This window comes from Phaenicophaeus curvirostris, chromosome 1 (genome assembly GCF_032191515.1).
Source record: "Phaenicophaeus curvirostris isolate KB17595 chromosome 1, BPBGC_Pcur_1.0, whole genome shotgun sequence".
Lineage (NCBI taxonomy): Eukaryota > Metazoa > Chordata > Aves > Cuculiformes > Cuculidae > Phaenicophaeus > Phaenicophaeus curvirostris.
In genome coordinates this window covers 111,556,971-111,569,222 of record NC_091392.1, presented here as the reverse complement: position 1 = coordinate 111,569,222, position 12,252 = coordinate 111,556,971, and the positions used below count along the sequence as shown (strand labels likewise).

The 12,252-nt window shown below is 44.4% G+C and overlaps 1 protein-coding gene across 6 annotated transcripts in view; it reads left to right on the top strand.

Moving 5' to 3' along the window:
- The window catches only part of TIAM1 (TIAM Rac1 associated GEF 1), a 156,571-nt gene that overhangs the window by 53,677 nt on the left and 90,642 nt on the right, over positions 1 to 12,252 (top strand). The gene's annotated exons all lie outside the window — the stretch shown is intronic.

Here is a 12,252-nt window from a genome sequence, read left to right as displayed (position 1 = left end):
TTTAGAGGCACAGACACAGCCTGGCTGGTGAAGGGACTGCAAACTGAAGAAAAAGGTGCTAAAAATGACCACTAAGGAATGGTTTTTGGAAAGGCCACAGAAAGAATGCCTTGTTTCTCTGAGAATTTTTTTTTTTTCCCCTGTTCTTTGCTCCCTTTTGCCTTTTCCATTTCGGTGTGAAAGTACATGCATGAGGCAAAGGATTTGCCATTGTAATTCAGAAATGTCAGAATCCAGGCTAAGCTTTTTTTTGGGTTTGTGTGTGACTCTTCAAACCTCATTACTTCTTCAGAGTCCTGATCCAAAGCCTGTTGAATTAATTTTCCACTGATTTCACTAAGGCTTTCGGGCAAGGTGTTTAAGAGAGCTGCTGCTGCTTTCTGCTTTTCTTGTTGGATCGCTCATGTGGCAACTTGTTCCGAGTGAGACCGATATTCATAAGCTCAACAGCTCCCTTTTGAAGAAAAGGATGGTGTCAGCACTGTGGAGGGAGACACTTTTTCTTCCTCTGACAGACCTGAGGTTTCTGCCCACCTTCGGCACAGCCAGAAGCCAGCAGCCTTGAAGACGGGCAGCGATCAGCCACTACAGAACAACCAGTGCTACGGAACGGAGAGCCTCTGTGTTGCTGTGTGTTGCAATCACAGGAGGCTGCTCACAGCAGCCCAGGTTTTGTGCAAGAACTGCCGGAGAAACAAGTGACATTCCCCTCCTAGCAAGCTGAGAGCAGCAGGGCTAGTGGAGGGATGAGGAAAGGCCTTGATCGTAGAGAGCAGGGAAGCAGCAAGGCCGGATAGGTGTTAACACAGCCCGTAGCTGCTGTGGTGCATTGGTACAAAGCCTTCTTCATGCGGCTGGTGCTCACGCCGGCAAAAAAGCGTTTCTGCTGGAAGAGCTTGTTCTAAGCTTGTTTTTATTTGGAAAAAGTGTTACTAGCAGCCATGTGACAGTTTTGCTCTTATACCTGCATTGCAGTGGCCTCTACAAGCATAATCAGAGGTCATGCTCTGTCAAGTTTGTGACTGACATAGCCGTGCTGGCAAAGATTTGTAAGGTAGATCTGGCTTTAATCTTAAGATTAAGCTCCTCTTCTATGAGGACAGGCTGAGAGAGTTGGGCTTGTTCAGCCTGGAGAAGAGAAGGCTCTGAGGAGACCTTACAGCAGCTTTCCAGTGCCTGAAGGGGCTGCAGGAAAGCTGGGGAGGGACTGTTCACAAGGGCTTGTAGTGATAGGGCGAGGGGGAACGGGTATAAACTGGAGAGGGGCAGATTTAGCCTAGACATTATGAAGAATTTCTTCACCATGAGGTGGGGTGAGGCACTGGCACAGGTTGCCCAGGGAAGCTGTGGCTGCCCCATCCCTGGAGGTGTGTTCAAGGCCAGGTTGGATGAGGCCTTGGGCAGCCTAATAAAGTGGGAGGTGTCCCTGCCCATGGCAGGGGGAGTGGAACTAGATCATCTTTTAAGGTCCCTTGCAACCCAAACCATTCTATGATTCTGTGAAAATGGTAAATGATAAAGTGCAAAATATTGGCTTCCCTTCCCCCCATCCTCTTTTCATCTAGGTGTGTCTGGAAAGTGGTGGGAAAAACCCCAAGTAAACAAGAGGAGGCGGGAACTGCATTTGAAATATTTTTATTTCCCTTGTGGGTGACTTGAAGGGCTGTGCAGCCTATCAATGCTGGGTGACAAGGTGATCTTTTAAGATGGGAAGACTGTCTCTGATGGCAAAATGTCCAGAGATTGCCAGAGAATCTGTATGGCAGACTGTACTAACAATTGGAAAATTTCAGCGGTAGAGACCTCTGAACTAGCACAAAGAATAATGTCTTCCAAAAAGAGGTGCAAAAGCTGGTGCAGCACTGCAAAACCAAGAAGTCTGTTTAGCTCATTTGTAAAGACGTCCTTCATTTCTCTCTTTTGGTATATCTTTTTAAGGGGTTTCCTTTAAAATTAACTTTTAAAGTGGCCATAGCCTATTTATCTTTTAAGTATACCTGCTTGCTGCAAAAAAAATAAGCGACTCCTTCTGCTCCAGGTCTGTAGGATAGGGGTGGCATTACCATGAGATTGTAGTTGCTGTTGGACTGGAAGGCACTGAGGATTGACTCCTCTGGGTGGCTTTGGCACAGGAGAGGGGAAACTTGGCTTTCAAGGCTCCCTGGTATTCTTTCTAACACCCATTTGAGTAAAAATCACAGTGTAGGCTGTGTGCAATATGAACAAAAACACTGCTGGGAAATTACTGGGAAAGCATGGACTTGCCTGCAGCTTAGAGATTGCTCCCTTTCTCAGACAGATGCCATTAATGTGAATTCAGGAACTGTCTTAAGCTGAAGTGGGCTGAATAATTCACTTGTAGCGTGGGCATAGGTGAATACAGTCAGTGTGCCCGCAAATACACGATGTGTACATTTACTGCAATTTTTGTTTTCATTTGGGCTGGGAGTGATGCCACAGAAAATATCATTAGCTTTCTCAGCTACTAAAATCATCTATCACTCTTTAAATCTAAAGAGGAAACTGGTTATTTTCTTCTAGATCTATTTTGGGCCACATACCAATGTAAAGCCTTGCAATGATAGAACGACACTACTGCTGAAAATATCAAGTGCTACGTAGGTTTACTGTGTTTTTGTTCGATAGTGTGCCTGATTTTTCACCGAGCTGACATTTTTGAAGAAGTACAGCTATTGTTTCGTGGGAAGTTTGCATTTCTAATGCATACTTTAGAATTCCTAAAAAAACTCACTTAATACTTTAGCACTGTATAATGTTTCATTTATGTGACTATACTCCGCAGTAACTGCTACAGGTAAGAAAAATATTCTTCCTATAAATATTAAGGCAGAACATTTTATTAGTGACCTTCTTTTATAAAAAAAGCCTTGAACCAGAGCTAACAGTAAGCAGTTTTCCACCAACACTCTAGTTCTGCTTTAGCTGGGCAGCATCTGTAGCGCTCTCTCTAATAAATAAAATAGCTCTACGGGGTGACTTTCCATTAATGTTTCACTTTGAGCTAGGCAATCAATTTTTCTTTCCTGGTGAATGGTTTATTCACTGAAATGTGGTTTATGAGTTTAGGACAGCTAAGAAACTGGAGCCAGTTACAAGCTGCAGAGGGTCACAGTCAAGTGATACTGTGTTGTTGAAGCTCCCAGGCAGGATTAGGCAGATGTGCGTCAGGATCTGAGGCTCTTAGCGATCACTACAACTACAGATTTTTCTTAAACTCACTCAATATTTTCAACTGAAAACTTAATTTTCCAGATAGACTAATAAAATAGAGAAAGAGTCGCTTCCCTACACTCACCCTTGCACATGTGCAGGCACCCACATGCTCCTTTCCATCCTACACCCAAAAGGTTGTCACTCCTCCAAAACCAGGGAGGTCCACATGGAAGTCCTCTGTCTGGTGACCTTAAAATCTCCATTTTCCATCTCTCCTGTAAGAGGTACCTTCGCAGGAGAATTTCTTGAGTTACTACATTATTGGATGTTCTTAGAATAGTTGTACTTAGTTTATCTATTAGTTTATTATAGTGTCTGAATATTGAGGCACTAAGAGGAAGTGAGAGCCTGGTGCTGGAAAATTCCCATCTAGGATTTGGAACACATCTCCTCGCTCCTTCTCTGGTAATGCTTTTGGAATACTTTTCAAAAGGGGAAGAAAACTGAAGCTCTTTTTTGGCAGTCTGCTCTGTAGGATGTTGGGAGCTCAAAGGTACAAACCCCACCTCTGGCCATCTGGCAGTGCTGGCTTTGCATGGATTGCAGGTAGCTTATGTGTGCCAGCAGCAACATTTTGACTTTATTGACCACAGTTTGCAAAGCCAGGGGAGAACTTGAACCAACTACTGTGCCTGCCAAACTATGGAGGATTAGTCCAGCAAACATTACTTTTTTCATGTTGCTCAGGAACAACTCGAGTTTCACATCTATTGAAAGATCGAGCTCTCTCCCTTGATGCAACTGCAGTCCAAGAATCCCACCAAGGTTGATCAGTTCATGAAATCCAGGGCAGTAATCATCTCTTCAGCAAACCAACTGGATCCACTGGGGTTGCTAGTTCACAAAGCTGCCTCTCTGCTACAGTCGTGTCCCATTTGACTGCAAAGTTGTTATTCTAGAGGCAAAGTTTGATCTGTCCAAGAAAAACTATTGTGGAAAACATGTACAGTCTTCAGTCCTTGTCCATTGAAAAATGTCTGAGAGAGAGGTCACCCTGACTTGCTCCTTCAGCTCCCTGGGACCAGCACGAGTGATGCTGGGACAGTGGGGACCTGCCTGCTGTGCACCTTGCTTGTCCTCAGAGATCCCATGCAGTACTGGGGTCTGGTTGCTTTTAGGCAAGTCTCCCTGCTTGAAGCAGGAGGAAGGCACAGTCTGTTTTAACCTTGCCATGCTTGTTTTGTCAGGATGAAATTACTATGAATACACCTATCTGAATTTATGATTTTTTTTTAACCTACCCTTTTCTGCCCGTGAACATAAATCGTGTCCTTTCACAGCCTCTTGTTTTGCCACATGAGACAGTCCTGTTGTTTTCTCCTCTCAGAGTGAAGCTCTCTCCTCCATTGTGTCTACCTTGCATTTCTTAAAGGTAGTCTGGCCTGTATTAACCTTTGCCACAAGGACTGCGCATGTTGTTCAGATGAGGTCAGTGCTGTCTGTGGCAACGTTTACTCCTCTTTGTGTTCGGTAAGGCTTGCTTGGTGCATTTTTTGATTACATTTGCTTTTTTGTCACTTTTATCACATCGGGAGCTTATGATCCTCTGGGATCAATATGAGACAAAAGGTCTCCTCTGTAGGGTGACTTTTTCTAGCTTTGTGTCATCAGCACAAGTCACTGGTACATTTTTTTCTTTCGTCATCATTGGAAACATTGAAAAAACTAGTCCCTGGAGCCAGATAATTCTCCTTTCAGCACAACTCTTTGCAACGTTTGTTATGCATATCATAATTCCTACGCCAGTTTTCATCATCTTCATCTTAACCAGTGGTTTCCTGGAAAGATATCTTCTGCCCTTCTTTCCTCCCCTGGAAAATGGGTCATCTTGTTGGAGAAAGGGATCAGAGTTGCATGCCACATTCCATATTGCATTTTATTCAGTTTTTCATTTCTTCCCATGTCATTCCCTGTTCCGTCTCTGAGACGTGTTTTTCAGCCTCACGTGCCGTTGAGGCCAGGCAGATGGGTATGTCATAGCCTGGGAACACTTATTCTCCAGGCCCAGGCAGGATCCTGATCCACAGGTTTTAATAGAAAAATTCTTGTCCAAATCCGTGTGGTTGCTTGCACTGCTTCTCTCATAGTTTTGGGATGCAAATTCAAAACTCCTGCTGACTGGCACATGTTAAATTGTTCAAATTTTGCTCCTCAGATACCTCAGATGTGATTCACATGCCTTGTTCCCCCATGCCCTTACTGAAAACACAGGGAAAGCATTAATTCTATTTTGAGGCCATGCTCAGAGCTGATGGTTTTCAGCTTTCCATCACAAAGCTGCCTTAGCCTGACTTTTGATAGTTTTGGCTTTTCCTCTGAAAAACATTTGCTGATCAGTCCATTTTCCTGCTCCATAGCAGGGTTATGTGCTCCCTGCCTGACTCTTCCCAGGGTGGGGGATCACCCCTTGAGCCCTGAGGATGTCTTCCCCTGGGATTACCATCCCTAATGGGCTTTGCCCCCTCTTAATTAAAGAAACAACACTCAATGTGTGGCCTTTGGTGTTGTGTGTTCCTCCTGCGGGGGAAAGAGCTGTCATCAGGAGCTGTGTCAGGAGTTGCGATGTACAAGTTGTGACTAAAACCAGTAAACCCAGATAAACTTCACTGCGGTGTGGATATATCTCTGTGATGGTGTTTGAGAGATCAGGTTCTGTCAGGACGTGCAAGACAAAATCTAAGTGCTTAATTTACGTTTGACAGTGGCAAGCTGGTACAGACCAGCTGAGTTTTGCATGAATGTTTTCTTTTTTTCCTCTGTGCTGGAGAAATGGCAAGGGTTTACACTATGGTAATGCCAGGCTGAGAAACCTGCTCTGTTGTGGTTGGTATAATCACACTAGGTGAAAACAGCAGCCATTTGGTCATACGCTTGCTTGCCTCTCCTCTCGGGTTCTGAATAAACAGTGGTTACAATTCCCAGCGTTGGGTTTGTGAAGCATGGCTGTATCTTCACCTGGGGTTCCTGTTTGTTTTTCCCGTCCTCTCCAGCAGTTCTTGCTGAGTGCTTAATGCAGGCTGAGGCCGGTATTCCTATTGTAATTCTCTTTTTTGTCCAGGGTGAACTGCTTGTCTCAAGCATATCCACCTTACCCTGTCCCACTAACATCTCTTGCCAGAGCAATCCGAATGTGGCATTGCTGACAGATCAGGCAACAAGCTTTCTTATTTTCAGGAAGCATGGGATGTTTAATGTGTGCTTTCTGCTGGTTAAAAGGTTGGCTTTCCTCCTTGCGGTCACCCAGTGCCATTTTAAATTGGGGATATGGCCACCTTGGGTCTGTCTGCAGTGGATGAGAGTGCTGTATTCATGCTTCCTAGAGAAGAAAGGAGCTACGGGGAGCCTCCTTGGCTTGCTCTGGGTGGCACAAGAGGCAGGCTGGAGGCACGAGTCAAGCTCAGCTCTACTAGCTCAGGGCTGCAGCTGCTGGCTCCTCTATCCTAGCCTGGCACAGCAGCCCTGGCGAGCGTTTTCAGGGAAGGCTGAACCTTGTGAGGTACTGATTTAAAAGTAGGAGCTCACAGAGTGAAATACGAGTACTAAAACTTCCTCAAGGCATGCTGCAAACTTACAGGGACATCCTCTGCTTCAAGACTTTTCCTTATTATGCTTCTCTTGTGGCCTCATCACGGAAGTTGTTAGTGAGATGTCCCTTTTACTAATTATGTTGTGTACCTTATAATGCTTTTGTCCATCAGAGAGAGCGCAGCCAAATTGTGAAAACTACTCTAATAGAGCGTTTGCCTGAGTTTAATTCCACAGACCTCTGGAATCCCTCCCTGGTACTTAAGTCAGGGTACCTAAAATTAGCTACTTGTCTTCATATCTCAGGCACCATCTTAATGATCTGTGTGAGGTCTCTGGCATTGCTTGAAAATCAGATTACTTACCTCTGTGCTTAAATGAGGATATACATTAAACACTTCCTCTACAATTCCCCCTCCCCCAATTATATGCCATAATTTTTTTCCACAACTTTTTAATCTTTCACATCTTGCCTGCAGTGGCTCCTTGGTCACTCAAGCTGAGGATTTCAATTTTTATTGCCGGAGCCCATGGTGCTGGGTGCTTCTGCCTATCCACAGCCTGCCCTGTCCCACTCCGCTTCTCCTTCCTCCCTTCTCCAGCCACCTCGCCTCTTCAGTTGCACAGGAAGCGCTCTGATGTATCTGTCCTGGGCTCTGCCTCCTGTCCTGAACACCTTAATGTTACTTCTAAATAAAAGGGGTTTTTAAGTGCATTTAACACTTCCTGTCTTCATTGTGTATCAGTTCTCTGCTCATTTGGCACAAGCAGAAAGCTCTTTTCAAGCAAAGTGTAATAACAATAATGTATATCCTAAAAACCAAAACCTGATAAACAAACCACACCTTATTTTTATTTCAGCTGCATTTTGGGCATTCTTTTTATTTTTTTAAGTAACATAAATGCACATGCAGTCCTTGTAGCTACCTTTCTCATTCTCGTCCTCTGCGGAGGCCAAGTGGGCTGCTTCTTCCCTGCAGCTCCCCTGTGGCTTAACGCTGGCTGCAGCTCCCTGGAATGGGTTATAAAACCCCTCTGCTTCCCAGGATGCAGCACGCAAGCTGCTGTTTGTCTGCCCCACAGGCTCCAGGGAGTTGCCTTCATGGCTTCCCATAGATTTGCCTATGTCTAATGATCTGAAATTAGAATCCTTGCCCTGCTTTGCCCCTTTTCTGCAAACGTGTAAAACCTTGCAGATTTCCCCTAGGGAAGAAAGGGGGATTTTCCCACCATTAAGAATAAAAGGGAGGGGAAGGAGAAGGACTTAAAACATGTTCAGATACCTGTAAAAATGAAATAAATAAATAAATAAACCCAAACCCACAACCGTGTCATTTTTTCATATCTCCTTGTATAAATATAGAAACCCTGAAAAGGGGGCTTTCCCTTGGGGTAACTGCTATTCTTTTCCATTAATTTATTACCAAGGGCCCACGGTGCTTTGCCAGTGCCACGCTTCTGGGTTTGCTTTCTTTAGCTGTTATTTGGGGGTGATTGACTGTTGGCTATATGAAGGTTTTAGGTTTCCTGGCAGACCTTACTCCCTCCCTCTTATTTTTTCTCCTTTCTTCCCTCCCTTAGAAATTCTCATGGGTGTGGTGCTACAGCTGGAGGAACAAGGCTTCCCACATCTTTCCTTTGAGTTCTCCACAAAGTGAGCATGGGTTTATTTTTCTTTCCCCTCCTCTTCATCTGGAGTGATCACCCAGCGTTGTTCTCCTAACCGTGACAGACACGAAGGTTGTGTGATAGAGTGGTGGTTGCAATGAGGTTTTGCAATTCCAGCTCTGCTGGCCAGTTCTTGCAGATCTGTGGATGGTCCCTCCAGCCTTGTCTGGATGATCATTGTTGTCAGACTCTGCTTTCAGGAGCAGCCATTCTCCTTGACAGGTGGTATAATCTGTGGTTAGTTTAAAATTTGTTTTCCTCATGAATGAAATTTTTCCATCACTTTTTATATGTCATAGAAAGAAAACACAAAAGGAACATGTTTATCATTTATTTTTCACTGCTTGGAAAGCCAGCCAGGTTCTGCAGTCCACTAGAGTTGGTCTCAGAGCTCAGTGTTATACCTAGTTTCAGTAACTACATGGAGAACAGGGAAGCTTGTAGCATTTCTCAATTACATTTCTGAACCCATGTGTGCACCCAGCCCTGTCATGAAAAGCCCTCTCAGACAAAGATCTGGGCATAGAGCAGCATCCGTCCATCCATCCATCCATCCATCCATCCATCCATCCATGCATGTCTTGAGGGTTAGTGTTCCATTTTGTGGAGGGCAGCCCAAGGGCGTGGGATGGGGACAGCCAGAGTTGTCAGGGCACCAGGACCCTGGAGCATACTAGAGCATTTACCCTCTCAGGGTAGGTGATTTGATAGATTGATTTTGGCAGCAATTCGTATTAACTAGAGGTGATAAAGGCTAACAAAATGTGGCCTCCAGTTATAAATAAAGGTCCTAAATCTCCATTTCAGGAGACAGGATCGAACACTGGAGTTACAGTGGCATGGAGCTGGGATTATGGGTGGGGAATACAGCCCAAAGCCACTGATTAATATGAAATAGTTTCTGTATGAAATGGCTACTGCCTTCTGTCTATATATATATATCTTGATGGTTTATGGTGAAATTACTGAGGGCTTCTCAAAGCTGAATGAGGATTTGCTTAATGACCAACTGATCTCACATCTGCAGTTGCGTTTGGAATCTGAAAAAAACGATGCATCATAAAATAAAAAAGTAAAAATAGGATTGAAAAAGAGCTATTGTCTGTTTAGCCATCTTTTCAAGTTCACTGGACTAGAGGATATACTTGCATACAGATTTCGCCTTGCTGGTTCTGCTTTCAAAAGGAGGCTTTTAGAAAACTACAGCTTCTACATTTTTCATCCATTAATGTTCATGTCAACTGTCCACAAACAAAAAGAAAACAGGTGTGCTTTTTTTTTTCCCCTGATGTCTTGGCCTTGCAAACTCCTCCCAGCGCATGAAAGTCAAACCTTTCTTTGCTGTACCTAGAATCACGATAGCAGATGTGATGAATAACAAGGTATTCCTTTAATATATTCTACTTCCCTACTATGTATTCATTTAATCCATTCATGGTGGTTTGCTGCAAGCTTCTTCCATTTGGATTGACTTAAGTTACTGTGTGATGAGCCCTGTGGGAACTCCTTGGCCTGATTTTTCAAGGCACTCTTTTGTGGCTATGAAATAAATACAGCTGTGCTACTTCCAAATCTTCAAAGAACAAGTGGAATAACGTTGATGTATGTAGACTTTGGCATACATGCACGCATACATGTCTCACAGATGTATATGTATACGTGTATGTGTATGCATGCTTGCAGGAGTCTGCTCAAAGACTGAGTATTTTGTCTTGAGCACAGAAGTTTAAAAATTTTTATTAGATGAACTGTTCCATGTGTGACTTTTTACAACTGCCCCTCTACCGTGAGAACAGTTAACTGGTGAGTTACCAGTGGTCTGAAGGTGTAGTCAGCTTCCCCCTTGATCAGGCTCCACTGAGAGGGCAAGTGTCCACAGGTGTAAATGTGTCCTGTGAGGGGAAGGGGTCTGTGCTCGTGTTTGCTTCTGCCTTTCCTCCTGATGGAGGAGCACAGGCATCTGCTTTTGCCAAGACCTTGTTGGAGGGAAGTCCTTGTCTGAGGCGGCTTCAGCACTGCAGACATCCAGAATTTCTGCTGCAGCAGAGCCTGGGCTGTTGGAATGAGTTGGGAAGCATGACAATGAGGACTGTTCCTTTGCATATTAATCGAAGACAAAGAGAGGTATGAAAAACTGATGTTCTCCTTGAAAAGTATGACTTGGTTTCATATGGGAAAGACTCTCCGAGTTGTGAAAGTCAATAGGAACAAAGCTTTTCAGGAAAAAAATTGTGTGTAATCATAAATCCTTCTCTTCTGAAGAAACCATGTGTGCACAGTACTCATCTGTTTGTGGCAAGAGACGTTGCCAGCCCTACAGATGTATCGGAGCGTAATGAGTTTTTGGATAATCCAGTATCCAGTTGTAAACATCTACTTTGGGTCTTTCCACCATTTTAATAAATAAGTGTAAGAGGAGGATGAGTTTTGGCAGAGGAGCACAGGCAATGTGTGGAGTGGGTGACATTGTAGTTGCTTTCTCACAGAAGTGACCGGAGTTTGCTTCAACCCAAAGCAGATCTTTCTGAGTGAGTTACAAACTCCTCAACAGCTGCTTCAGGATGGAAAATTTGATAGTGCTCGGCTGTGTCTGTTTCTTTCGTCTTTTGGACAAGCTTTCTGGGGCGGCAGCAGGGAGGTCTGAAAAAAAGATAGTTGCAATGACATTTTCTTTGGAGGTAAGGGATGAACATTACATGGTTGCTCATTGTGTGGTGGATGCAGGTGGGAAGCCTCTTGCCTGTAGGACCTTGTTTGTCAGCAAGATTCTCGTCTTGCAAATTATTGGCAGCTGGCATGGTAATGAGTCCATTTCAATATAAATGAGCTTCATTTTATTAATTTCTGCCAGCTCCTGAGCAATTCATGAACTGCTTTTCAGATCTCAACCAATAGCTTGGGGGAAGAGGGGAGACGGGGAGCAGAGAGGGGGGAAAGAGCATGAGAATATTTTTAATTTAGGAAGGAGCTGGTGACTCTCATCTTTTTTGAGAATCCATCCAGACGCGAGGACTACAATTTCCCCACCAAGCAGTGCTAGTAACATGAAGGCCATCAGTAATGTCTTAGAAGGTTTTTCTTCCTTGAGACTTTTGAAAAAGTTTATAACTCTCAAAACCCTGTGTGCACTGTTGAGTTGGCGTTTCACTGCTGGTGTTTGGGTGGGAGGAAGAGCTGGGTAACTTGAGAGCTTGGCTTGGGCAGTGCACCCAACCTTCTAGTGAGTTTGTGGTTCTTGGTATCTCACAGGGCTGGAGCTTGAGCTGGTGCACTTGCAAGGGAGGTCAAGAATGGTCTGGGATTTATCATAGAATCATAGAATCATAGAATCATAGAATAACCAGGTTGGAAGAGATCCACCGGATCATCGAGTCCAACCATTCCTATCAAACACTAAACCATGCCCCTCAGCGCCTCGTCCACCCATGCCTTAAACACCTCCAGGGAAGGTGACTCAACCACCTCCCTGGGCAGCCTGTTCCAGTGTCCAATGACCCTTTCTGTGAAGAATTTTTTCCTAATGTCCAGCCTAAATCTCCCCTGGTGGAGCTTGAGGCCATTCCCTCTTGTCCTGTCCCCCGTCACTTGGGAGAAGAGGCCAAGCACCCTCCTCTCTACAACCTCCTTTCAGGTAGTTATAGAGAGCAATGAGGTCTCCCCTCAGCCTCCTCTTCTCCAAGAAAGTACCCACACGAGTGCACACGTGTGTAACTTGAGGACTATTCTTACAACTTGGGTCTAAATAAGTGCAGACTGGTCTCTTGTATCTATGCCTTAGTGAATGCAATTAACCCAACAGTCCTTTCACTGTGCGCAAAAATGCAT